At 33.0% G+C, this 25,483-nt stretch overlaps 1 protein-coding gene across 3 annotated transcripts in view; it reads left to right on the top strand.

Moving 5' to 3' along the window:
• Positions 1–25,483, top strand: part of sba (six-banded) — an 832,225-nt gene that overhangs the window by 159,268 nt on the left and 647,474 nt on the right. The gene's annotated exons all lie outside the window — the stretch shown is intronic.

The raw sequence follows: 25,483 nt of genomic DNA, 5'->3' as shown, positions 1-25,483 counted from the left end.
TAATATTTTTTTTTTTAACTCAGTTAAAATTTTAATTGGAAAAAATGTTGTGCATTTTTTTTCTGTTTAGAAATAAAATTTAGTAAAATTTCCAATAAAATAATATTTTGACAAAATTTTATATGGAAATAAAATGTTGGCAAAATGTTCTATAGAAATAAAATATTGCCAAAATTTTCTTTAGAAATAAAAATTAGGCAATGTTTTCTTTAGAAATAAAAATTAGGCAAAATTGTGTATAGAAATAAATCTTTGTCAAAATTTTCTGTAGAAATAAAATTTTGACAAAATTTGCTATAGAAATAAAATTTTGACAAAATTTTCTATAGAAATAAAATTTTGCAAAATTTTCTATAGAAAAAAAAAATTCTATAGAAATAAAATGGTGGCAAAATTTACTGTAGAAATTAAATTTAGACAATATTTTCTATAGAAATAAAATTTTGGCAAATTTTTCTATAGAAATAAAATTTTGGCAAAATTTTCTATAGAAATATAATTTTGGCAAAATTTTCTATAGAAATAAAATTTTGGCAAAATTTTCTATAGAAATAAAATTTTAGCAAAATTATCTATAAATTCAATATATTTAAAAATTTTAAATTTTCATATGGGTCATACCCTGAAAGTCCATTGTGAGTAAGTTCTCCCTTTTTAATAACTTTCCCTTGTTGGTGCAAGCTAAAACGTTAAAACATTTAAAATTCGGCACAAATATATCTTAAGGGATATTTATAGACCCAAAAAATGTTTCTAATAGGAGAGATAATAAAATATAACATTCTAAATACTGAAAAAATCTCTCAAATTAAATAATAAAACTTTTCTTTTGAAGGAAACAACTTTCGTAATAACCACAAAAATTTGGTTAAAAACTCAGAATACGATTTTTTACATTTGGTAGAGTTTTGGTAAAATTTTCTTCAAAACTTGGTAGATTATTTTTGGCACGAGTGGCAACCGTGATTCCTACGCGTGTTTCAAAGTACCACGATCATATATTTGGAACATGTTTTGCGACCAATCGCCACGAGACCTTTTTGAGCTATTGACAATATGTATGGGATTCAACGCGAACCAGTTTGTTTAAGTGTCAAATTTTCATAAAATTTTGAATGTTTGCTGGTTCTGATGCCTAAGGTTGTCTCAATCTCACGATAGGTTACATGACGATCTTGCAATATCAGACGCACAGCCAAGTAAAACGACTAAACGGAAACGTGATCCATTAATCATATTTCCTAAGGACGATATCATTTGTTTCAAAAATTATTTTAAAAGTTAAAAAATTTCCGATTTTCAAAATGCGAAAACTCGAATTTATTAGTTTTACATTCAGTCTTCCTAAACAGCTTTTAGTCTATTTTTTGTTCCATATTTTTAAGTACAAATGTTATGTTGACTGAATAATCATTAAATAATAACACTTCCTGTCAAACAATAACGAATAAAAAATACATTCATTTTTTCTGAATTGGAGAGTGGACATTTTTGCAGACTCTTAATTTGTTACAACATTCGCAATAAAAATATGAAACTATTGTGTTTTCGTTGTTTTTTTTTTTCACTAAAAAAAAAAAAATAAATTCATATAAAATCTTTGTAATACAATTCCTTCAATGTTCATATCAGGAGAGACTGGAAAAAACTAAAGAAATAAAAAAAAAATCAACGACAACCATCATTATTCACTGATGTTGACATGTAAGTGGTGTAACATAGACTTCCATGCTGTTATTTCAGCCGTTTTTTTTTTTTTTTTTGGTTTTTCATATTGAACATTTTACAGTTAAACGTTGTCACGATTACAAGTTTACGGTAATTGCCATAAAGTTGCCACAACACAACATTGTTAATAACTACACCATGGTCACACTATGGTGTGATGATAGGTATGAGAATTTGGTTGAGAGAAATGCAACTTAATGCGCGCAAAATATATTTTGTACCAGACTGATGAATCGAAATATAATCCATAGGTACCTGTCAATTTCCCCATCTTTCTGGTAGCATACCCCGATAAAAACACGATTGTGTGGAGCTTTGACTTCATTGTAAACAACTGATGACCAAACTGATTGAACCGCTGGTAATACAAAAAGTGTCTAATGTATCGAATGTTTGAGGCTTTTTGACTTTGCTAAAACTTTGTTGAAAGATTTGCTGATTGGTGTTCACAAAATGTTTTCATAAATTTAGTAGCGTAAATGGATGAACAGCTTAATCGAGTTATTGTGATCAGCAGTGGTTACCAGAAAAAAACAACATTGAAGAGCTTTTCTGTGTGAATTTTTGAATTGTTACATTATTACGAGTTATGTTGCTAGTGGTGATTGTCAATAACAGTAACAATAATATTCAACAAATTTTACCAATCTATAAAAGTAGTACTAGAGAGAAAGGATTACACGAATTAAAAGGATTCACGAATTAAAGTCATTTTCGCTCTAGGACGCTTAGTTTAGGAGATATGGGCAAAAGAAGTTTTTCATATAAAAATTTCAATTTTTCTAGGTTTTGGGTGGATTTTTCAATTTGTTGGGTGTGGTCACGAATTAAAGTCCTTTTAGCTCTAGGACGCATATTTAAGGATATATGGGCAAAAGAAGTTTTTCATATAAAAATTTCAATTTTTTAGGTTTTGGGTGGATTTTTCAATTTTTTGAGGGTGGTCACGAATTAAAGTCATTTTCTCTCTAGGACGCTTAGTTTAGGAGATATGGGCAAAAGAAGTTTTTCATATAAAAATTTCAATTTTTTTTAGGTTTTGGATGGATTTTTCAACTTTTTGGGGGTGGTCACGAATTAAAGTCCTTTTCGCTCTAGGACGCATATTTAAGGAGATATGGGCAAAAGAAGTTTTTCGTATAAAAATTTCAATTTTTTTAGGTTTTGGGTGGATTTTTCAATTTTTTGGGGGTGGTCACGAATTAAAGTCCTTTTAGCTCTAGGACGCATATTTAAGGAGGCAAAAGAAGTTTTTCATATAAAAATTTCAATTTTTTTAGGTTTTGGGTGGATTTTTCAATTTTTTTTGGGGGAGGGGGGGTCACGAATTAAAGTCCTTTTCGCTCTAGGACGCTTAGTTTAGGAGATATGGGCAAAAGAAGTTTTTCATATAAAAATTTCAATTTTTTTAGGTTTTGGGTGGATTTTTCAACTTTTTGGGGGTGGTCACGAATTTCGCTCTAGGACGCATATTTAAGAAGATATGGGCAAAATATATTGCAACCAACTATAGGTTGCTATTAATTATAAAAGGCACGTCTGACAAATTTATTCCGGCTGCAGAGAGATTTCTTAACATTTCATTTTATTGTTTACAAGCTTACAAAAGCATTCATTCAGTAATAAAGTTATTGGTGATGGAATTTAGGTGGGAAAGTGGCTACCGATAGAGCCCTACGTTATTCAAAAGTAAGCAAATCTTTTGTTTTTCATGGAATATCTGGAGATGTAGCTCCAAGTTTGCGCTTAGGCAGACAAATATTTCGGCCGCAAACCACGGACTTTGTTACACGACCATCGCACTCTGTGTGCTCCAACCAAAATTTGTTTACACTGTAAAAAAAGCATGCCCGGTTCATTGAAGGCCAGAGAAATGCGTCCTCTATGCTAAGCAGAATTCACATTCGAATTTTAAGGTCATGAGATCTTTGGCCTCATGATAATATTTGTTCTGTGTAAAAGGAGGATCCTCGCTTCTTTTCTATCGCACAATTGCTACCAAGTTCTCTGGATCTCACCCCTTATGGCATTAGATCTTTGGACATTTTGGAAGGCAAGCTTATCATCAAAGTGTCTATCATCTCAAAATGGTCGAGAATGGGTCAAAATCTCTCATATCAAGGAGTGCTGTCCGATTCTCATTGACAAAGGTCCTCTTATGGTAGAGGCCGGTCGGCGTTTCACATTACAGAAGCTTAGCAGTACTGAGAAGGGTTAAACCACCGCGTTTTGGTGTTCGATTGAAACTGGAATTGAACCCACTACCCCTTCTATGCAAGGTGAGCATGTTAACCATTGCTTATGGGTGGCTAACAATGAACTATATCTGCCTTGGATGAATTCGCAAAAGGAGTTTTATTTTCATCAGTTCTGCCACTATTGGGTATCTTAGCCCAACAAAAAAAAAATGTTTTCGTGGGTGACGTGGGGATGATTTTGTTAAGTTGGGGATTTGGTGTGGAATTTCCAAAAATTTTGGGGATATTTTGAATTTTTTTTAGTACCATAAGCTGTAGAATAATGGTTTAATTTTTAGAAATTCTTTTTTTTAGATTCCTAAAAGCGGGCTGTTCTTCTTAAACAGCATTGCCACAACGAAATTTAATGTTGGACCATAATTTTTCCGAAATCGGACTTAAATTCCTACCAGCCGACCCTTTTTCCAAATTTAAAAAAAAAAAAAAAAGAAGAAAAAGCGTCTAGAAAAAAAGATTAAATAAACTTGTTTTATTTGCATTTATATATATTGACCAAAACAGCCCATTAAAATAAACAAAAATCTCGAAAAAGAAAAACATTTAAAAGTTAGTAGGTAGTTAGTTAGTTGTACAAGTCTATAATACGTGATAATAATATCCATCAAACAATTTAAGAAAATGAATGCACATCGGCTAATAGTTAAATAATATGGGGAAAAACGCACAAGTGAATGATAGATAGGAATTCAAGCATTTTGGTGGAATAATTGAAAACAGTAATTCAAATGAGAAATTACCACTTTGATAAAAATGCACGAAAATCCATCAAATTAAAAAAAAACCTATTTTTATAGGAAATTCTTTCAAAATTTTAGTTATGTACAAAATTTTATAATATACTAATTTTATTTACATAGGAAATTTTTGCAAAATTTTATTTCTATAGAAAATTTCGTTAGGATTTTATTTTAAAGAATATAAAAACTTTTATTACAATTTTATTTCTATAGAAAATTATGTCAAAATTTTATTTCTATAGAAAATTTTGTCAAAATTTTATTTCTATAGAAAATTTTGTCAAAATTTTATTTCTATAGAAATTTTGTCAAAATTTTATTCCTATAGAAAATGTTGTCAAAATTATATTTCTATAGAATATTTTGTCAAAATGTTATTTCTATAGAAATTTTGTTACAGATTTATTTTGTCAAACTTTTATTTCTATAGAAAATATTGTAAAATTTGTATTTCTATAGAAAATTTTGTGAAAATTTTATTTCTATAGAAAATTTTTTCATAATTTTATTTCTATAGCAATTTTGTCAAAATTTATTTTATCAAACTTTTATTTCTATAGAAAATGTTGTCAAAATTTTATTCCTATAGACATTTTGTCAATATTTTACTTCTATAGAAAATATTGTCAAAATTTTATTTCTATAGAAAATTTTGTCAAAATTTTATTTCTATAGAAAATTTTGTCAAAATTATATTTCGATAGAAAATTTTGTAAAAATTATATTTCTATAGAAAATTTTGGGAACATTTTATTTCTATAGAAAATTTTTTCAAAATTTTATTTCTATAGAAAATTTTGTGAAAATTTTATTTCTATAGAAAATTTTATGAAAATTTTAGTTCTATAGAAAATCTTGTCAAAATTTTATTTCTATAGAAAATTTTAGTTCTATAGAAATTTTGTCAAAATTTTATTTTGTCAAAATTTTATTTCTACAGAAAATTTTGTCACAATTTTATTTCTATAGAAATTTTGTCAAAATTTTATTCCTATAGAAAATGTTGTCAAAATTATATTTCTATAGAATATTTTGTCAAAATGTTATTTCTATAGAAATTTTGTTAAAGACTTATTTTGTCAAACTTTTATTTCTATAGAAAATATTGTAAAAATTGTATTTCTATAGAAAATTTTGTGAAAATTTTATTTCTATAGAAAATTTTTTCAAAATTTTATTTCTTTAGCAATTTTGTCAAAATTTATTTTGTCAAACTTTTATTTCTATAGAAAATGTTGTCAAAATTTTATTTCTATAGAAATTTTGTCAATATTTTACTTCTATAGAAAATATTGTCAAAATTTTATTTCTATAGAAAATTTTGTCAAAATTTTATTTCTATAGAAAATTTTGTCAAAATTATATTTCGAAAGAAAATTTTGTCAAAATTATATTTCTATAGAAAATTTTGTCAAAATTTTATTTCTATAGAAAATTTTGTCAAAATTTTATTTCTATAGAAAATTTTGTCAAAATTATATTTCGATAGAAAATTTTGTCAAAATTATATTTCTATAGAAAATTTTGTGAACATTTTATTTCTATAGAAAATTTTGTCAAAATTTTATTTCTATAGAAAATTTTGTGAAAATTTTATTTCTATAGAAAATTATATGAAAACTTTAGTTCTATAGAAAATCTTGTCAAAATTTTATTTCTATTGAAAATTTTAGTTCTATAGAAATTTTGTCAAAATTTTATTTTGTCAAAAATTTATTTATATAGAAAATTTTGTCAAAAATTTACTTATATAGAAAATGTTGTCAAAATTTTATTTCTATAGAAAATTTTTTCAAAATTTTATTTCTATAGAAAATTTTGTCCACATTTTATTTCTATAGAAAATTTTGTCAAAATTTTATTTCTATAGAAATTTTTGTCAAAATTTTATTTCTATAGAAACTTTTGTGAAAATTTAATTTCTTTAGAATATTTTGTCAAAATTTTATTTCTATAGAAAATTTAGTCAAAATTTTTTTCTATAGAAAATTTTGTCAAAATTTTATTTCTATAAAAAATTTTGTCAAAATTTTATTTCTATAGAAATTTTGTCAAAAATTTATTTATATAGAACATTTTGTCAAAATTTTATTTCTATAGAAAATTTTGTCAAAATTTTATTTCTATAGAAAATTTTGACAAAATTTTATTTCTATAGATTTTATTTTGTCAAATTTTATTTCTATAGAAAATTTTGTCAAAATTTGATTTCTAAAGAAACTTTTGTCAAAATTTTATTTCTATAGAAAATTTTGTCAAAATTATATTTCTATAGAGAATTTTGTCAAAAATTTATTTCTATAGAAAATTTGTCAAAATTTTATTTCTATAGAAAATTTTGTCAAAATTATATTTGTATAGAATATTTTGTCAAAATTTCTTTCTATAGAAAATTTTGTAAAAATTATATTTCTATAGAAAATTTTGTTAAATTGGTGAAAATGGACCAAAATGGCAACTCTGTTCTTAAATTACAGGGAATTCTCTGTTCTGATTAGCACTCACCTTTAGTAATTTTAATGGAACCATTGACCAATTTATTTCAAAGAAACTTGTATGCCAATTGACAAATTTGAAACCTGGATTTCAAACTAGAAACACATAATTCTTTTCTTATCTCTTCAGTGAGTTCCAATTTGGATTATCAAACACCTAACTCATTAAACAGTCTCTTCTGTCTGTTACAGGAAACCAATATTTTCCATTTGTAAATCCTACATTTCACACCTCCTGCCAATGATAGAGTGCATTCAGTGTTGAATGTTGTTTTTATTAAACCCAAATCAACATCAGTGGTCTCTCTGTGACCAATGATATAAATTGTAGACTGAACATAATGGTCTACTCCTACTGATTATGGTGATGCCTTCCTAGACTGCATTGATAGTGTCATTGAGTTACCGAATGGCTTGGAAAAAAACGTTTCACTGCCATAGGAGATTGGGTTAGGTGTTACTGTCATGCGATGTGCGTAAAGAGTTGCCTTTTCATGGGCAGATAGTGAATGTCGCCCGTGTGTCATTATTTAAAACAATTAGCGCATATTTCAATGAGCCTCATGCCTCATGCGAGGACCCAGGCAATTGTTTAGCAGTAGGATATGCTCTCAGGGCTTGCAGCTACCATCCATGATAATAGAATTGCCTATGGGATTTTTGATGCTGATTTTTATAGATGCCGAGGACGATGACTATCATCATGATAGCCAGAGATGGTGTTGATGATAATGTCAGAGGATGAGAGTTGCGACATGGTTTTACAGCATTGCCTTTAACCATTTCATCGTGATATCATTGCCCACTACTGTTTTAGGGTTTTTTGCTACTATTTGGGATGCTTGGCTGACCAATATCCGTGGTTGGCGATATTTACGCATTTCGATTGTCCCATAATTTAACCCATTTACAATAGCATTTACATGTCTCTGCTGCCAGTTTATGTCGCTTTATCTTTGCTGTTATATCTTTCTACTATCGTTCCATGCCACACTTTCTATGCCATGTCTGTTCTGGTGCAGAAGTTCGATGTAGTTCTCGTATGTCTGTCTACTCCATTTCGTTCGTTTGTTAATTAGTGCATAACATGTTTGGATATCAATGAATCCAAGTAGAGAGTGTCGTTTTTAAAGTGGCACAATGTTTATGGTGTTTGAGAGCAATAAATTAATTTGATTCTTAATTTGTCTCCTATACTAATACTGTTACATTTTTCTAAATGATAAGTTACAATATTCCCATTGATCAAAAAGTTATCGGAATTTTACCAGAAAATTAGAAATATAAGATTATAAAACGATATTGTCCCCTTCAAAGTAAGACCCAGCAACTTCAACGCACTTATCTCGGCCAATCCTCGACACAGTTGCAATATTCGATTTGCGATATAGCCATCAGAGCCATTTTCAATTTCTCTATGATGTCAATTCGAAACACGTTCCGCAAACCGATTTCTTGATCCGAATAGGAAATAATCACATTAGGTGTATGTGATAGATACTGAATGGTATTTGTGTCGTTTTTAGCCAAATATTCACGCCTAACAATGGCAATGTGTGACTGTGCATTATCGTGGTACAAGATTCAGGAGTTGTTTGCCCATAAATTCGGTGTGTTTTTGGGGAATTGTTTCACGCAAATGTATGACAAGACCCAAATAAGAACCATTTATCGCTTAATCCAATCATTGAAACAGTTCTTATATTTGATTTGCTCCAGTTTTAATATCTTCGATTTCTCAATGAGCTCAACTCGTGTATTGAAACGCCTTCCTCAGGCCAGTTTCTTGAGTCGTCCAAATAGAAAATTTTGATGAATGTTAGGTCAGATTAGGTCTTGGAAATATTTTGTTTTGAGATGCTAATACGGTCCCTCTTTATTCAATTCCTTTTCGTAAAATGTAAACGTTCGAGGACATGCACACTTGCATTTTATGAAATGTTACAATGGAATGGATTATTCCGGGAACTTGTTGGACTACCTTTCTCTGAAATTAAAGTATGGTCCAAAGATTTGTACTAATGAAAAAAACGTATACGCTGTCTTTTTTTAAGGTAACGTAACAGTTTCCCTGCCTCGTATTATTAAGTCCAAAAGGAAAAGTATTTGTTTTTCATTTTTATACCCTCCACCATAGGATGGGGGTATAACAGGTTGGCTGATAAGTCCCCGGTCTAACAAAGAAAAACACATTTTTTGTCAAAATTCGTTTTTATTATTCAACATAGTTCCCATCAAGAGAGATACAACGATTATAACGACCTTCCAATTTTTTGATACCATTTTGGTAGTACTCCTTCTGTTTTGCCTCAAAATAGGTCTCAGTTTCGGCGATCACCTCTTCATTGCAGCCAAATTTTTTACCTGGGAGCATCCTTTTGAGGTCTGAGAACAAGAAAAAGTCGCTGGGGGCCAGATCGGGAGAATACGGTGGATGGAGAAGCAATTCGAAGCTTAATTCATGAATTTTTGCCATCGTTCTCAATGACTTGTGGCACCGTGCGTTGTCTTGGTGGAACAACACTTTTTTCTTCTTCATATGGGGCCGTTTTGCCGCGATTTCGACCTTCAAACGCTCCAATAACGCCATATAATAGTCACTGTTGATGGTTTTTCCTTTCTCAAGATAATCGATAAAAATTATTCCATGCGCATCCCAAAAAACAGAGGCCATTACTTTGCCAGCGGACTTTTGAGTCTTTGTACGCTTCGGAGACGGTTCACCGGTCGCTGTCCACTCAGCCGACTGTCGATTGGACTCAGGAGTGTAGTGATGGAGCCATGTTTCATCCATTGTCACATATCGACGGAAAAACTCGGGTGTATTACGAACAAACACCGCTCAGAATCATCAACACGTTGTTGTTTTTGGTCAAATGTGAGCTCGCGCGGCACCCATTTTGCACAGAGCTTCCGCATATCCAACTATTGATGAATGATATGACCAACACGTTCCTTTGATATCTTTAAGGCCTCTGGTATCTCGATCAACTTCATTTTTCGGTCATTCAAAATCATTTTGTGGATTTTTTTTATGTTGCCTCCAAGAGAAGCAAAATTCATCCTATCCGGCTGAAATTTGGTACATGGTGTTAGTATATGGTCTCTAATGACCATGCAAAAATTGGTTCACATCGGTCCATAATTATATATAGCCCCATATAAACCGATCACCAGATTTGACCTCCGGAACCTCTTGGAAGACCAAAATTCATCTGATTCAGTTGAAATTTGGTACGTGGTGTTAAGATATGGTCTCAAACAACAATGCAAAAATTGCTCGAAATAGGTCCATAATTATATATAGCCCCCATATAAACCGATCCCCAGATTTGACATCCGGAGCCCATTGGAAGAGGAAAATTCAACCAATTCGGTTGAAATTTGGTACATGATGTTAGTATATGGTATCCAACAACCATGCAGGAATTGGTTCATATCAGTCCATAATTATAAATAGCCCCTATATAAACCGATCCTCAGATTTGACCTTCGGTACCTTTTGGAGAAGCAAAATACATCCGATCTGGTTGAAATTTGGTACGTGGTGGTAGTATATGATATTGAACAACCATGCCAAAAGTGGTCCATATCAGTCCATAATCCGTCCATATAAACCGATCCCGAGATTTGGTTTTGGAGCCACTTGGAGGAGCAAATTTCATCCGAGTCAGTTGAAATCTGGTACATTGTGCTAGTATATGGCCGTTAACAGCCAAGTCTAACTAGGTCCATATCGGTCTATAGTTATATATAGCCCTCAGATAAATCGATCCCCAATCACACAAAAATTGGTCCATATCAAGTTCATAATTGTATATAGCCCACATATAAGCGACCCCCATATTTCAATTCTGGCTCTATACGTACCGTGCAAAAGCCCATATCGATTAGTAATTATTTGTATACTTACCTATACATACATTTTTTGTCTAATATATACCACGTATGGACTAACTTACAATTTAGAAAACGATGTTAAGAAGTTTTAAGATACCACAACCCAATTAATTCCATTGTAGATGACAGTCTTTCGTAGAAGTTTCTACGCAATCCATGGTTGAGGGTAAATCATATTCGGCCTAGGCGAACTTACGGCTGTATATACTTGTTTGATATGCATTAGAAAATTTTAAACAAATACAAACAGCTGTCGATATTTTATATTTTAATATAGAAATTTTCATAAATTTCTTTCTTTCTTTTAATTTAATTAATAATTTTGTTCTCTTTATTTCAGGTAAGAATGATAATTCAGCAATTAAAACAGCAAAATGCTGGAAGGTAAGTTTCTTTTAAGTTGGCTTACTCCGTTGCCACCGTCGTGCAATGGTTAGCATGTACGCCTTGCATACACAGGGTCGTGGGTTCAAACCCAGTTTGGACCAAATACCAAAAAGTTTTTCAGCGGTGGATTATCCCACCTCAGTAATGCTAGTGGCATTTCTTCTCAATGTGGTTTCACTGCAATGTGGAACGCCATTCGTACTCGGCTATAAAAAGAAGGTCCCTTGTCATTGAACTAAACATAGAATCGGGCAGAATGCAGTGATATGTTAAGAGAGAAATTCACCACTGTGGTATCGCAAGGATTGGCTCACTTAGAGTATTGGCGAGCCTGAAATATCGGGCTGGCCCTATACCTAACCTAAACTACCCCGTTGCCATTTTACTGATTTAGCAAATTTTTGTTCATGGGGTCCTGAAGTTCACAGAAGTATCGTCAAATAAATCTAACCAAAAGGTAGAACAATTTTGAAGTCATCGCAAATCACTTTCATTAATTAGCTATTCTCATGTTTAGGGTTACTTGTTCCCATGGGAGAAAAGCAAACATTTTTCGGTGCAAGCTGAAGAAATCCACATGTAAGCATTCTTAACAACTAACCTATGAGCTTGTTCACCTGGCTGGACGAAGAAAGTGTCCGATTTGTTCCAGTGTTTTCCCTGTTACATGTCTTGGAGATTTTTTTCCTATGATTCTAACCGTAAAAGGATCGTTCCTAGTTTTGAAAATTCCCCTGCTATCTCTTCTTGGTCGTATCCGCTTTGTTTGGATTGTAGGAGAATACTTTCTCCTCTTCTCATTGTACTGATCCTATATAAAGTGAGCGTTCTAATAATAATCGACCACCTACATTTTGTCCATATTTGCGAAGAGCCCAGTTACGAGAGATTAATTTTAATGTCTTAATATAGCAAATATCTCAAGATAATTGCTTTTTTTTGAAGAGGCGACCAGTTTTCGAAGGGTCCAAGTTTGAGGGCCTTTACTGTATAATGAATTACTTGAACTTTAATTTGAATTGAAGGATTATCCATAGTTAAAAAAGTCTTTTTGTTGTTCGATCGAAACTGGGATTGAACCCATGTGCTCGCCGATTCCCAAAAACTTTTGGCCTAGAAAGAGCAAAGAAGTTGGTTAGCGTGTACCAAAAAGGCCATTTTAGTTTTCTGCTATGAAAAGCAAGTCCAAATTGAGCAGTTTGTGAACAAACAAAATTGTCGGGTTTACTAGCCAAAGAGGTTACGTTAGGTTAGGTTAGGTGGCAGCCCGATGCATCAGGCTCACTTAGACTATTCAGTCCATTGTGCTACCACAGTGGTGAACTTCTCTCTTGTCACTGAGTGCTGCCCGATGCCATGTTAAGCTCAATAACAAGGGACCTCCTTTTTATAGCCGAGTCCGAACGGCGTTCCACATTGCAGTGAAACCACTTAGAGAAGTTTTGAAACCCTCAGAAATGTCACCAGCATTACTGAGGTGGGATAATCCACCGCTGGTGACACCTGGAATGTTAAGATTTTAATGCTCATGTTTTCAGACACTTCGGTAAGGTAAATTAATCATAAAATTATTCGTGCGTCACGATATTTTTCGTGAGTCACGACGTTTTCGTGCGTGAGTACAAATTTTCTTCTCGTGAGTGTGCGTGAGCGTGAGTAAACTATTACTCACGTGCACACCTCTAGTATATATATTCTTGATCAGGGAGAAATTCTGAGACGATATAAACATGTCCGTCTGTCTGGCTGTCTGTCTGTTGTACTCACGCTACAGTCTTCAGTAATGAAGCTATCGTGCTGAAACTTGGCACGAACTCGTCTTTTGTCTACAGGCAGGTCAATTTCGAAGATGGGCTATATCGGTCAAGGTTTTGATATAGTCCCCATATAAAACGACCTCCCGAATTGGGGTCTTGGGCTTATAGAAATAGTAGTTTTTATCCAATTTTCCTGAAATTAGAAATCTAGAGCTATATTAGGACCATAAAGAGGTGTGTCAAAAATTGTAAGTATCGGTCCATGTTTTGGTATAGCCCCGATATAGACCGATCTTCCGATTTTACTTCTTGGGCTTCTAAAATCCGCAGTTTTTATCCAATTTACCCGAAATTGGTAATCTAGAGGTATTTTAGAACCATAAAGAGGTGTGCTACAAATAGTGAGCATCAGTCCATGATTTCGTATGGTCCCAATATAAACTCAACTCCCGATTTGGTGTCTTGGTCTTATAAAAACCGCAGTTTTCACCCAATTTGCCTGAAATGGGAAATCTAGATGTATTTTCGGATCATAAAGAGGTGTGCCAAAAATGGTGAGTATCGGTTCATGTTTTGGTATAGCCCCCATATAGACCGATCTCCCGATTTTACTCCTTGGTTTTTTACTCCTTGGTTTACTCCGCAGTTTTTATGTAATTTACCCGAAATTGGAAACCTAGATATATTTTAGAACCATAAAGATGTGTGCCAAAAATAGTGAGCATCAGTCCATGATTTGGTATGGTCCCAATATAAACCCAACTCTCGATTTGGTGTCTTGGTCTTATAAAAACCGCAGTTGTCACCCAATTTGCCTGAAATTGGAAATCTAGAGGTATTTTCGGAAAGAGGTGTGCCAAAAATGGTGAGTATCGGCGCATATTTTGGTATAGCCCCCATATAGACCGATTTCCCGATTTTACTTCTTGGGCTTCTAGAATACGAAGTTTGTATCCAATTTGCCTTAAATTGTAAATAGTCTGGTATTTTAGGCTAACAAAAACGAGTATCGGATTTAGTTTTTATCGGTTCATTTGGTGAGGCCTCCATATAGACCGATTTCACTTCTTGGAGGTATAGAAGACGCACTGATTATGAAAATTGCTTGAAACTCAATGTAAAATTTCCACATTTTACTTCTCGGGTGAAAATCTACAGATTTAAGATTTCACATCAAGACGTTATTTTATAATAACACTTACAAGAGATGTTAATGATTCCCCTAAAACTCAAACCAAAATGATTCTTATAAATCCAGAATGTGATATAGTCTTCATAGGTAAAATCTTTAAATTTATCTTCGGGAAGCGTACTGGTTAGGTTAGGTTAGGTGACAGCCCGATGTATCAGACTCACTTAGACTATTCAGTCCATTGTGATACCACATTGGTGAACTTCTCTCTTATCACTGAGTGCTGCCCGATTCCATGTTAAGCTCAATGACAAGGGACCTCCTTTTTATAGCCGAGTCCGAACGGCGTTCCACATTGCAGTGAAACCACTTAGAGAAGCTTTGAAACCCTCAGAAATGTCACCAGCATTACTGAGGTGGGATAATCCACCGCTGAAAAACTTTTTGGTGTTCGGTCGAAGCAGGAATCGAACCCACGACCTTGTGTATGCAAGGCGGGCATGCTAACCATTGCACCACGGTGGCTCCCAAGTGTACTGGTTGAACTGATCTGCTTGATCTGTCATCAAACCTTCCAGAAATTTCAAAGGAAACTCTAATATTTGATCCATGGTGGTGGGTATTTAAGATGCGGCCCGGCCTAACTTACTGCTGTATATAATTGTTTCTATATAAACTTGTCACAAATGTATTGGGGAATTTTGATTTAAATTAGTGATTTTTGGGGAGAAGAGCCATAAAAATACTGGTTACACTGCCCAGAAGAAAACAGCAGTCGACTGTATGGGTGTTTAAAGATGAGCCAGATCCAACAAAAGTTGGTCACGCACGAAGCTCTTCTAAGCTAATAATCACCAGTTTTTTTTCAGAAACAAGCTATCGACTTGAAACTTCGCACAAGTAGTTGTTATTGATGTAGGTCGGGTGGTATTGCAAATGGGCCATATCGGTCCACTTTTACGTATAGCCCCCATATAAACGGACCCCCAAATTTGGCTTGCAGACCCTCTAAGAGAATCATATTTCATCCGATCCGGTTGAAATTTGGTACAAGGTGTAAGTATATGGTCTCTAACAACCATGCAAAAATGTGTCCATATCGGTCCATAATTATATATAGCCCCCATATAAACCGATCCCCCGATTTGGCTTTCGGAGCCTCTAAGAGAAGCAAATTTCATCCGATCCGGCTGAAATGTGGTACATGGTGTTAGTATATGGTCTCTAATCACCATGCAGAAATTGGTCCACATCGGTCCATAATTATATATAGCCCCCATACAAACCGATCATCAGATTTGACCTCCGGAGCCTCTTGGAAGACCAAAATTCATCTGATTCAGTTAAAATTTGGTACGTGGTATTAATATATGGGCTCAAACACCCATGCACAAATAGGTCGAAATCGGTCCATAATTCTATATAGCCCCCATATAAACCGATCCCCAGATTTTTCCTCCGGAGCCCCTTGGAAGAGCAAAATTCATCCGATTCGGTTGAAATTTGGTACGTGATTTTAGTATATGGTATCCAACAACCATGCAGGAATTGGTTCATATCAGTCCATAATTATATAAAGCCCCCATATAAACCGATCCCCAGATTTGACCTCCGGTGCCTTTTGGAGAAGCAAATTCATCCGATCTGGTTGAAATTTGGTACGTGGTGGTAGTATATGATATTTAACAACCATGCCAAAAATGGTCGATATTAGTCCATAACCATATATAGGCCCCATATAAACCCATCTCGATATTTGGTTTTGGAGCCACTTGGTGGAGCAAATTTCATACGAGTCAGTTGAAATTTGGTACATTGTGCTAGTATATGGTCGGTAACGACCATGCCTAACTAAGTCCATAACGGTCTATAGTTATATATAGCCCTCAGATAAATCGACCCCCAATCACAAAAAATTGGTCCATATCAAGTTCATAATTGTATATAGCCCCCATATAAGCGACCCCCATAGGTTATGTGGCAGCCCGATGTATCAGGCTCACTTAGACTATTCAGTCCATTGTGACCCCCATATTTCAATTCTGGCTCTCTAGGTATCGTGCAAAAGTCCATATCGAGTCGTGATTATTTGTAGACTTACCTATACATACCTTTTTTGTCTAATATATACCACGTACACTCACAGAAAAAATCATGCTCATTTCAAAACGATTCGTTCATGAAAGTGAATCAACACATATGTGGTGTCAAACTGTGAACAGGGGGTGTCAATCTGACAACGATAAAATGACACCATGCGTTATCAAAATAACAACCAGCGTTCATGATATTAAAAAGTTATGGTTACGACTTTATAAACAAAATTAAAAAAAAAAGATATCCGCTAGCGTGACTCGAACCTGTGTTTTCTGAACCATACGCGTTAACAGTCGCCTTAGCACATTGCACCACCGAGGGAATTGCCATAATAACGTCTAACGATTATGTTAAGACTTTTCATGGCCAAAGAAAAACGAATGCCGTTCATGAAATCGTGAACGCCCGTGGACGAAATTGTGAACATTCCATTTTGATTTTTTGTGAACGTTTCCGTTTCATTTTGTCACCGTCCGTTCACGACTATGGAACGTAATTTTTTCTATTAGTGTATGAACTAACTCACAATATAGAAAACGACGTTAAGAAGTTTTAAGATACCACAAGCCAAGTAATTCGATTGTGGATGACAGTCTTTCGTAGAAGTTTCTACGCAATCCATGGTGGAACGTACATAAGATTCGGCCTGGCCGAACTTACGGCCGTATATACTTGTTAATTTTACATTAAAATTCGATGCCTGAAGAAGCGGTTGATGCCTTCAGAATTGCATATTTTGGCCATACTTTCATCAGAATGGAAAACAACAACAATTGGTTCAAACGCATGCAAAAGTGTATAGATCTTAATGGGGGAATTTTTTGAAAAACTGTAAAGCGATTTTCGATGACTAATATTTGTTTTTGTTCTCTAATCCCGCAATATTTAACGCAATCATCATATTTACTTGAGAACTTGCGAAATACCTTGCACTTTTTATTTTCTTATCTTTTATAAGAAAATTTATTGGATATTTTTGCAAAAAGCATGTTTTTTTATTCACATTAAAACTCAGTTTGCACCTGGATATGACACCTTAAGAAAAATATTTTCTGCATGAAAATAAATGCAAAAAAAAAAAATCGAAAATTGAATAGATCAAAAAACTTAAAACATTTTTTAAATCACATTTTCGAGTTCCTAAGTGATAGAACCGTAAAACATTGAATTTTTCCATATAAATTTACTAACATCACTTTAAAGCTCAAATTGATAGATGGTATCTGTAAAACATTTCCAAAATTCTGGGAAACGATATCGATGTCATCACCATACTTTGTTTGTCATTGATTGCTTGGATGCGTGCAAACGGGAGATGGAGATGGCAAAGCATGCAACTGACTCTCTGGGCGTTGACTATGGTGATGTAAATAAATGGAAAATATTGCAAACCAAAAAAAAAAAAAATCGTAAATATTGCAACGCATTTGAATGCAATTAATTTTCTGCATACATAAGAGACGCAGCAGTCAGTCAGCCAGTCAGCCCGTCAACCATCATCGTCAACATCAGCTGGTGCAACATATTTGCATAGAGGCAAATAATGTAGCAAAACAGTCGTTTTGAGGAAATAATGGACAAAACTCATCGGGGCATGTCATGGTGTTGTCTCCTCCTCAGTAGCCGTGTTGGTGTTGATGATGGTCGGGTTTTTCGGATGGATGCAGTTTGATAGCTACCGTCATGATCGAAATTCCATGGTCCCTCTTTTCTTCTACAGTGTGTAGACTTCGGCACACCCGCCAACTGACTATTTTGAACGCCTATTTGATGGTGGTGTAGCAGTGATAAATTTCCACAATTTACCACATTTTAATTTAGTCATTTTCGTTGGTCATTCCTTCCGCTCCGCGCTCGCTACCACCACAGTCTATGACTTTGTGTATTTATCCACAAAAACAAAATGCTGGTAAAAACTCAACGACTGTTTTTTTCCCTGCTGAAATTATGCGAGTTGCAAATTTTCCATGTTGGCGTTTTGGCAACGGACATACAATTTACCTATTTTTAGTGTAATTAATCACTGAATACACTTTTGTATTTATTTCTTTTGCTTTTTGCTGACTCTGTTCATTGTAGGAAAATATATTGGAGGGTTTTTTTTTTAAACCTTCGTTGCAATGATATTTTGTTATTTTTCAAATTATGCAAATTTTCTCAAAGTTTATTTATTACAATGATAGATTAATTTTTTTCTTTCTATGTCAATATGGACAAGTACGATGCACTATGATGGGATATACAGTGGGGCTGATATGCAAAGCAGTTAACTTCAGATAAGCCTTGGGGTCTTTGCGGGGTTTTGGATATCGTAATGAATTTTATTATAAATAAATAAATAACTATAATGTATTACTATCATTTCTGAACTGCCAGATTTACCCCAGTGATAATTCATTTTATTTTTTACAAGCTCACAAAAGCATTTTGATCTATTGCATTCACAAATAAAGTTATCCGCGATGGCATTCAAGTACGATAGTGTGATTGCTTTATACTTAACCATTGCCACCGTGGTGCAATGGTTAGCATGCCCGTCTTCCATACACAAGGTCGTGGGTTCGATTCCTGCTTCGACCGAACACCAAAAAGGTTTTCAGCGGTGGATTATCCCACCTCAGTAATGCTGGTGACATTTCTGAGGGTTACAAAGCTTCCCTAAGTGGTTTCACTGCAATGTGGAACGCCGTTCGGACTCGGCTATAAAAATGAGGTCCTTTGTCATTGAGCTTAACAAGGAATTGAGCAGCACTCAGTGATAAGAGAGAAGTTCACCAATGTGGTATGACAATGGACTGAATAGTCTAAGTGAGCCAGATACCACGGACTGCCACCTAACCTAACCTAACTTTTATACTTGGCTGACAAATCACAATGAGCTATCTTTGGAGACCTCCGTGGGGCAATGTTTGACATGTCGGCCTTGCATAACATACATACACAAAGAAGTTTTTCAGCAATAGATTATCCGCGCTCTGTAAAGCTGGAGAATTTTTTTAAGTGCTTCAAAGCTTCTCTAAGCGGTACCCAAAGGGAAGGTCCCTAAACATCGGGCAGCACACATTCATAACAGTCTAACCTAAATTAAAGCACTCCAGTATTTAAATGTGAATGAATCGTTTGTTTGCTGTTTATCGCGATACTCGCAGGGCTGCATCGCGTCCCAAAAGAGAACAAGAACCAGAAATGATACGAAAAGTGCAGGTCATATTTGATAGAACTTCACGCTGCAATGCTAAATGACTTACTCGTGATCAGAACATGTCGCGTGAACAAATGCAAGACGTGCTGAAAAAATAAACTTGGACCTTGGATCAAAGCCACTGAAGTTAGGTTATGTTGGGTAAGGTTAAATTAGGTATAGTAGCACCCCATTATTTCAGGCTCACTGAGACTATTCAGTCCACTGTGAGACCACAGTGGTGAACATCCTTCTTCTCACTTAGTGCTGCCTGATTCCATGTTTAACTCAATGACGAGGAATTTCATCTCATAGTCGAGTTCGAATGGATTTTCACATTATGGTGGAACCACATAGAGAAGGTTTGAAATACTTAAAAAATTTCACGGGTATTACCGAAGGAAGATTATCCACAGCTGAATAACTTTTTGATTTGCGATCGAAGCTGGGATTGAATCCAGGACCCTTTGCGTACAAGGCGAGCATGCTAACCAGTGCACCACGTTGCGTCAATTGAGCCATTGCGGTTTCAAAGAGTGCAAGAGCACCCGTGGTGCAATGGTTGTATACACAAGGTCATGGGTTCGATTCCTGCTTTGACCCGACACCAAAAAGTTTATCAGCGGTGGATTATCCCACCTCAGTAATGCTGGTGACATTTCTGAGCGTTTCAAAGCTTCTCTAAGTGGTTTCACTGCAATGTCGAACGCCGATCGGACTCGGCTATAAAAAGTAGGTCCCTAGTCATTGAGCTTAACATGGTTAGGTTTGGTTAGGTGGCAGCCCGATGTGTCAGGCTCACTTAGACTATTCAGTCCTTTGTGATACTACATTGGTGAACTTCTCTCTTATCACTGAGTGCTGCCCGACTCAGTGATAAGAGAGAAGTTCACCAATGTCGTATCACAAAGGACTGAATAGTCTAAGTGAGCCTGACACATCGGGCTGCCACCTAACCTAACCTAAGAGCACTCCGAATTCGGTTTTCTCCGATGTAAAGCCATTCCAAATTGTGCAGCTTCGTTTGGCCACCAGAATTCCAACGCCAACAATGGTAATGATATGGGCGGCTGTAATGGATGACCGTGGGGTCAAAATATATGAGAAACATTATCGGGAAAATATCCGAAAATATTATTGAAGCTTTGGGTAGTCAAATATTTTGGCCGCAAGCATGTTCCTCACTTCATTTCGACATCACAATAGCTACGAAAATCTCCGGAACTCAATCCGTTGACATATGAGCGCTATTTGTACTATTTTATAGTTGTTTACAGCAACTTTCAAAAACTTTCCTCCAAAAATGGAATTAAATTGTGAACATTTTCGTGTGATTAGCTCCGTCAAGGACCAGTATTTATCGATTTTATGATGAGGTCGTAGTTCACTCCAAGACGAAATTCTTGAGGCTGATCCAAAATCATTGGTTGTTCCGAAAACCATTGATGCTATGCGCCAAGTTGTATTGCAAGATCGTCATGTGCCCTGATATTGAAGAATTTTATTTCTATAGAAAATTTTGACAAAATTTTATATCTATAGAAAAATTTGTCAAAATTTTATTTCTATAAAAAAAATTTTCGCCAAATTTTATTTTTATAGAAAATTTTGTCAAAATTTTATTTCTGTAGAGAATTTTGTCAAAATTTTACTTCTATAGAAACTTTAGTCAAAATATTATCTCTCTTTGGAAAATTTTGTCAAAATTTTATCTCTATAGAAAATTTTGTCACAATTTTATCTATATAGAAAATTTTGTCACAATTTTATCTATATAGAAAATTTTGTCACAATTTTATTTCTATAGAAAATTTTGTCAAAATTGTATTTCTATAGAAAATTTTGTCAAAATTTCATTTCTATAGAAAATGTTGTCAACATTTTATTTCTATAGAAAACTGTATTTAACTTGTCAAAATTTGTTCCTATAGAAAATTTTGTCAAATTTTATCTCTTTAGAAAACTTTGTAAAAATTTTATCTCTATAGAAAATTTTGTCACAATTTTATTTCTATAGAAAATTTTGTCAAAATTGTATTTCTATAGAAAATTTAGTCAAAATTTCATTTCTATAGAAAATTTTGTCAACATTTTACTTCTATAGAAAATTTTGCCAAATTTTATGTCTATAGAAAATTTTATCAAAATTTTATTTCTATAGAAAACTGTATTTAACTTGTCAAAATTTTTCTTCTATAGAAAATTTTGTCAAATTTTATTTCTATAGAACATTTTGTCACAATTTTATTTCTATAGAAAAATTTTTGAATTTTTATATCTATAGAAAATTTTGTCAAAATTTTATTTCTATACAAAATTTTGTCAAAATTTTATTTCTATAAAAAATTTTGTCAAAATTTTATTTCTATAGAAAAATTTGTCAAAATTGTCAAAATTTTATTTCTATCGAAAAATTCGTCAAAATTGTCAAAATTTTATTTCTATAGAAAATGTTGTCACAATTTTATTTCTATAGACAATTTTGTCAAAATTGCATTTCTATAGACAATTTTGCCAAAATTTTATTTCTATAGAAGATTTTGTCAAAATTTTATTTCTATAGAAATTTTGTCAACATTTATTTATTTCTATAGAAAATTTTGTCAAAATTTTATTTCTATAGAACATTTTGTCAAAACTTTATTTCTATAGAAAACTGTATTTAACTTGTCAAAATGGTTCTTCTATAGAAAATGTTGTCACATTTTATTTCTTTAGAAAACTTTGTAAAAATTTTATCTCTATAGAAAATTTTGTCACAATTTTATTTCTATAGAAAATTTTGTCAAAATTGTATTTCTATAGAAAATTTTGTCAAAATTTCATTTCTATAGAAAATTTTTTCAACATTTTATTTCTATAGAAATTTTTTTGAATTTTTATGTCTATAGAAAATTTTGTCAAAATTTTATTTCTATAGAAAATTTTGTCAAAATTTTATTTCTATAAAAAAAATGTCGCAAAATTTTATTTTTATAGAAAATTTTGTCAAAACTTTATTTTATAGAAAGTTTGGTCAACATTTTATTACTTTATAAAATTTTGTCAAAATATTATTTCTATAGAGAATTTTGTCAAAATTTATTTCTATAGAGAATTTTGCCAAAATGTTATTTCTACAGAAAGTTTTTGCAATATTTTATTACCATAGAAAATTTTGTCAAAATTTTATTTCTATAAAAAATCTTGTCAGAACTGTATTTATATATTGGTGGGTCATCTGCGCTATAGTTCTGATCGTCATGTGCCCTATCCTGATATTGAGCCAACGTATAGAAAATTTTGTCAAAATTTTATTTCTATAGAAAATTTTGTCAAAATTTTATTTCTATAAAAAAAAATTTCGCAAAATTTTATTTTTATAGAAAATTTTGTCAAAATTTTATTTCTATAGAAAGTTGGGTCAAAATTTTATTACTTTATAAAATTTTGTCAAAATATTATTTCTATAGAGAATTTTGTCAAAATTTTATTTCTATAGAGAATTTTGTCAAAATTTTATTTCTACAGAAAGTTTTTGCAATATTTTATTTCTATAGAAAATTTTGTCAAAATTTTATTTCTATAAAAAAATCTTGCCAGAACTGTATGTATATATTGGTGGGTCATCTGTGCTATAGTCCTGATCGTCATGTGCCCTATCCTGATATTGAGCCAACCTTAGGCATTGGTGGGACCAGCATACATTCCATGTTGCATGAGCATTTGACCGTCAACAAATTTTTTTCACGTTGGATCCATGGTTGCCACTTGTGTTAAAACCTACCAAAATAGTATGAAATAACATCAATATTAAAACATTGAATGATATTGAATTTATAGAAAAATTTGTCGAAATTTTATTTCTATAGAAAATTTTTGTCAAGATTTTATTTCTATAGAAAGTTTTGTCAAAATTTTATTTCTATTGAATATTTTGTCAAAATTGTCAAAATTTTATTTCTATAAAAAAAATTTTCGAAAATTTTATTCCTATAGATAATTTTGTCAAAATTTTATTTCTATAGAGAATTTTGCCCAAATTTTATTTCTGTAGAAGATTTTGTAAAAATTTTATTTCTATAGAAAATCTTGTCAGAATTTTATTTCTATAGAAAATGTTGTCAAAATTTTATTTCTATAGTAAATTCGATTTGTTGGGTCATCTGCGCTATAGTCCTGACTTAGCACCGAAGGACTACTTTTTATTTCCAAGCCATAGTGATTAGTTCAAACAACTTAAATTAAGATTTTAATGAAAATTATATTGGTGAAATTTTTTCCAATGCTATATTAATATTCTCCGTATCAAAACTGTCCATTGTCCATCAGCTGTGACCTTAGTTGATTTTATCTCATATACATGATTTTTTCAAATTTTTGACCACTAATATTACTTATATGGATAATTTCCAAGCCATAGTGTAATAAAAAAAGAAAAATAATTTTTAATTAATATCCGTTATTTGGCATTTCAATGAAATGTATTGGCGAGTCGTATGTCGCTATGAATAATAGAAACGTGCATTCACCGCTACGACACCATCCCGCCAAATACTTATAAAAAAATTCAATGCATTTTGTTATTCTATAAGGTTGTGTTGTCTCTCTTTGGTTCATCCTAATTTGTAGTTTTTGTTTTTTTTTTTTGCGCTGTTCAACTCTATTTTGAAATATTGGCAATAGAGCGCACTGAAAAAATTGAATAATCTAAAAACGATGTGATGGTGATGACGATGAGCCATGAAAATGAACCGCCACAATCTACAAATCTGACATTTACAAAATTGGCAAATTGCCAAAATATTTATTAACTCAATGCAATTTTCGATTTTTTTTCTTCAAGGATGCATTTACATTTCGTTGTTTTGGCCTATTTTAGATTTGGGCGTTCGTTTGTTGCTATTTTTTGACATATGGATGCTTTAATTGTAATTTTGAGAGGAAATTTAATTGGAATCTAATAGGAATGGAATGCATATAAAATTCAATGAAATAAAAAATAAACTGTAGTTAATTAAAAAGTCGCATTTGCTAATAGGCGATATTTTCTTTTCTCAACAACTAAATAAGGGAAAATTTTAATTCCAAATCCAAAACAGTTGAGATTTTAATTTTGGTTACTACTGAGCGAAGTGGTACAACCAACCCCATCTTCAGGGTAAAGGGGTTTGTTAGTCTCCTGCCTGGAGCTTGCCCAGAAGGAGGGTAGGGGGAAAATACGGTATCACTCTCAAGCAGGCTCATTCCAATCCCCGGGGAATCTAAACTGATACCACAAAATCGGTAGTAACGAAGAGGTCAGCACTAAGGAATTTCTGCGACGGATGAACCAGATGACAAAACAAAAGGCGAAGAAACATTATCTTCCGGCGACGAAGCTTGAAAATCTTCCCAATCCCAATGCACACAAAATATAAGAATGTTCTGAAGTGCAACGTTAAAATTTGAAAAGAATGAACCAGAGATAAACCAAAAGGTGAAGGTGCAAGACTCTACGAAGAAACAGCTTCGAACTCCTACCAATTCCTTGGAGGAAAGGTTTAGATCTCCGCAAAAGCGCAGAACATTTATCGCGAATCTGAATACAAAAAAGACAACATTTCTAGGGAAAAGGATTAGCCAAAAGGCGACGGAGCAAAATGTTTCGAAAGAGTTGCTTTAAACTCCTCCCAATTCTATGGGAAGGAGGGTCAGATCTCTGGAAGAGAAGAACATTGAATGCTCCCTGTCAAATATTTTGAAAGGACCAAGTGCTGCCCCCAAGAGAGTCTGAGAAACAAGATTGATCGGAATACAAAAAAATCTGAGCAGGAAAATTATATCATTGCA

Source organism: Haematobia irritans, chromosome 1 (genome assembly GCF_050003625.1).
Source record: "Haematobia irritans isolate KBUSLIRL chromosome 1, ASM5000362v1, whole genome shotgun sequence".
Lineage (NCBI taxonomy): Eukaryota > Metazoa > Arthropoda > Insecta > Diptera > Muscidae > Haematobia > Haematobia irritans.
The sequence above is the reverse complement of the archived record's forward strand: the minus strand, read 5'-3'. Positions and strand labels throughout refer to the sequence as shown.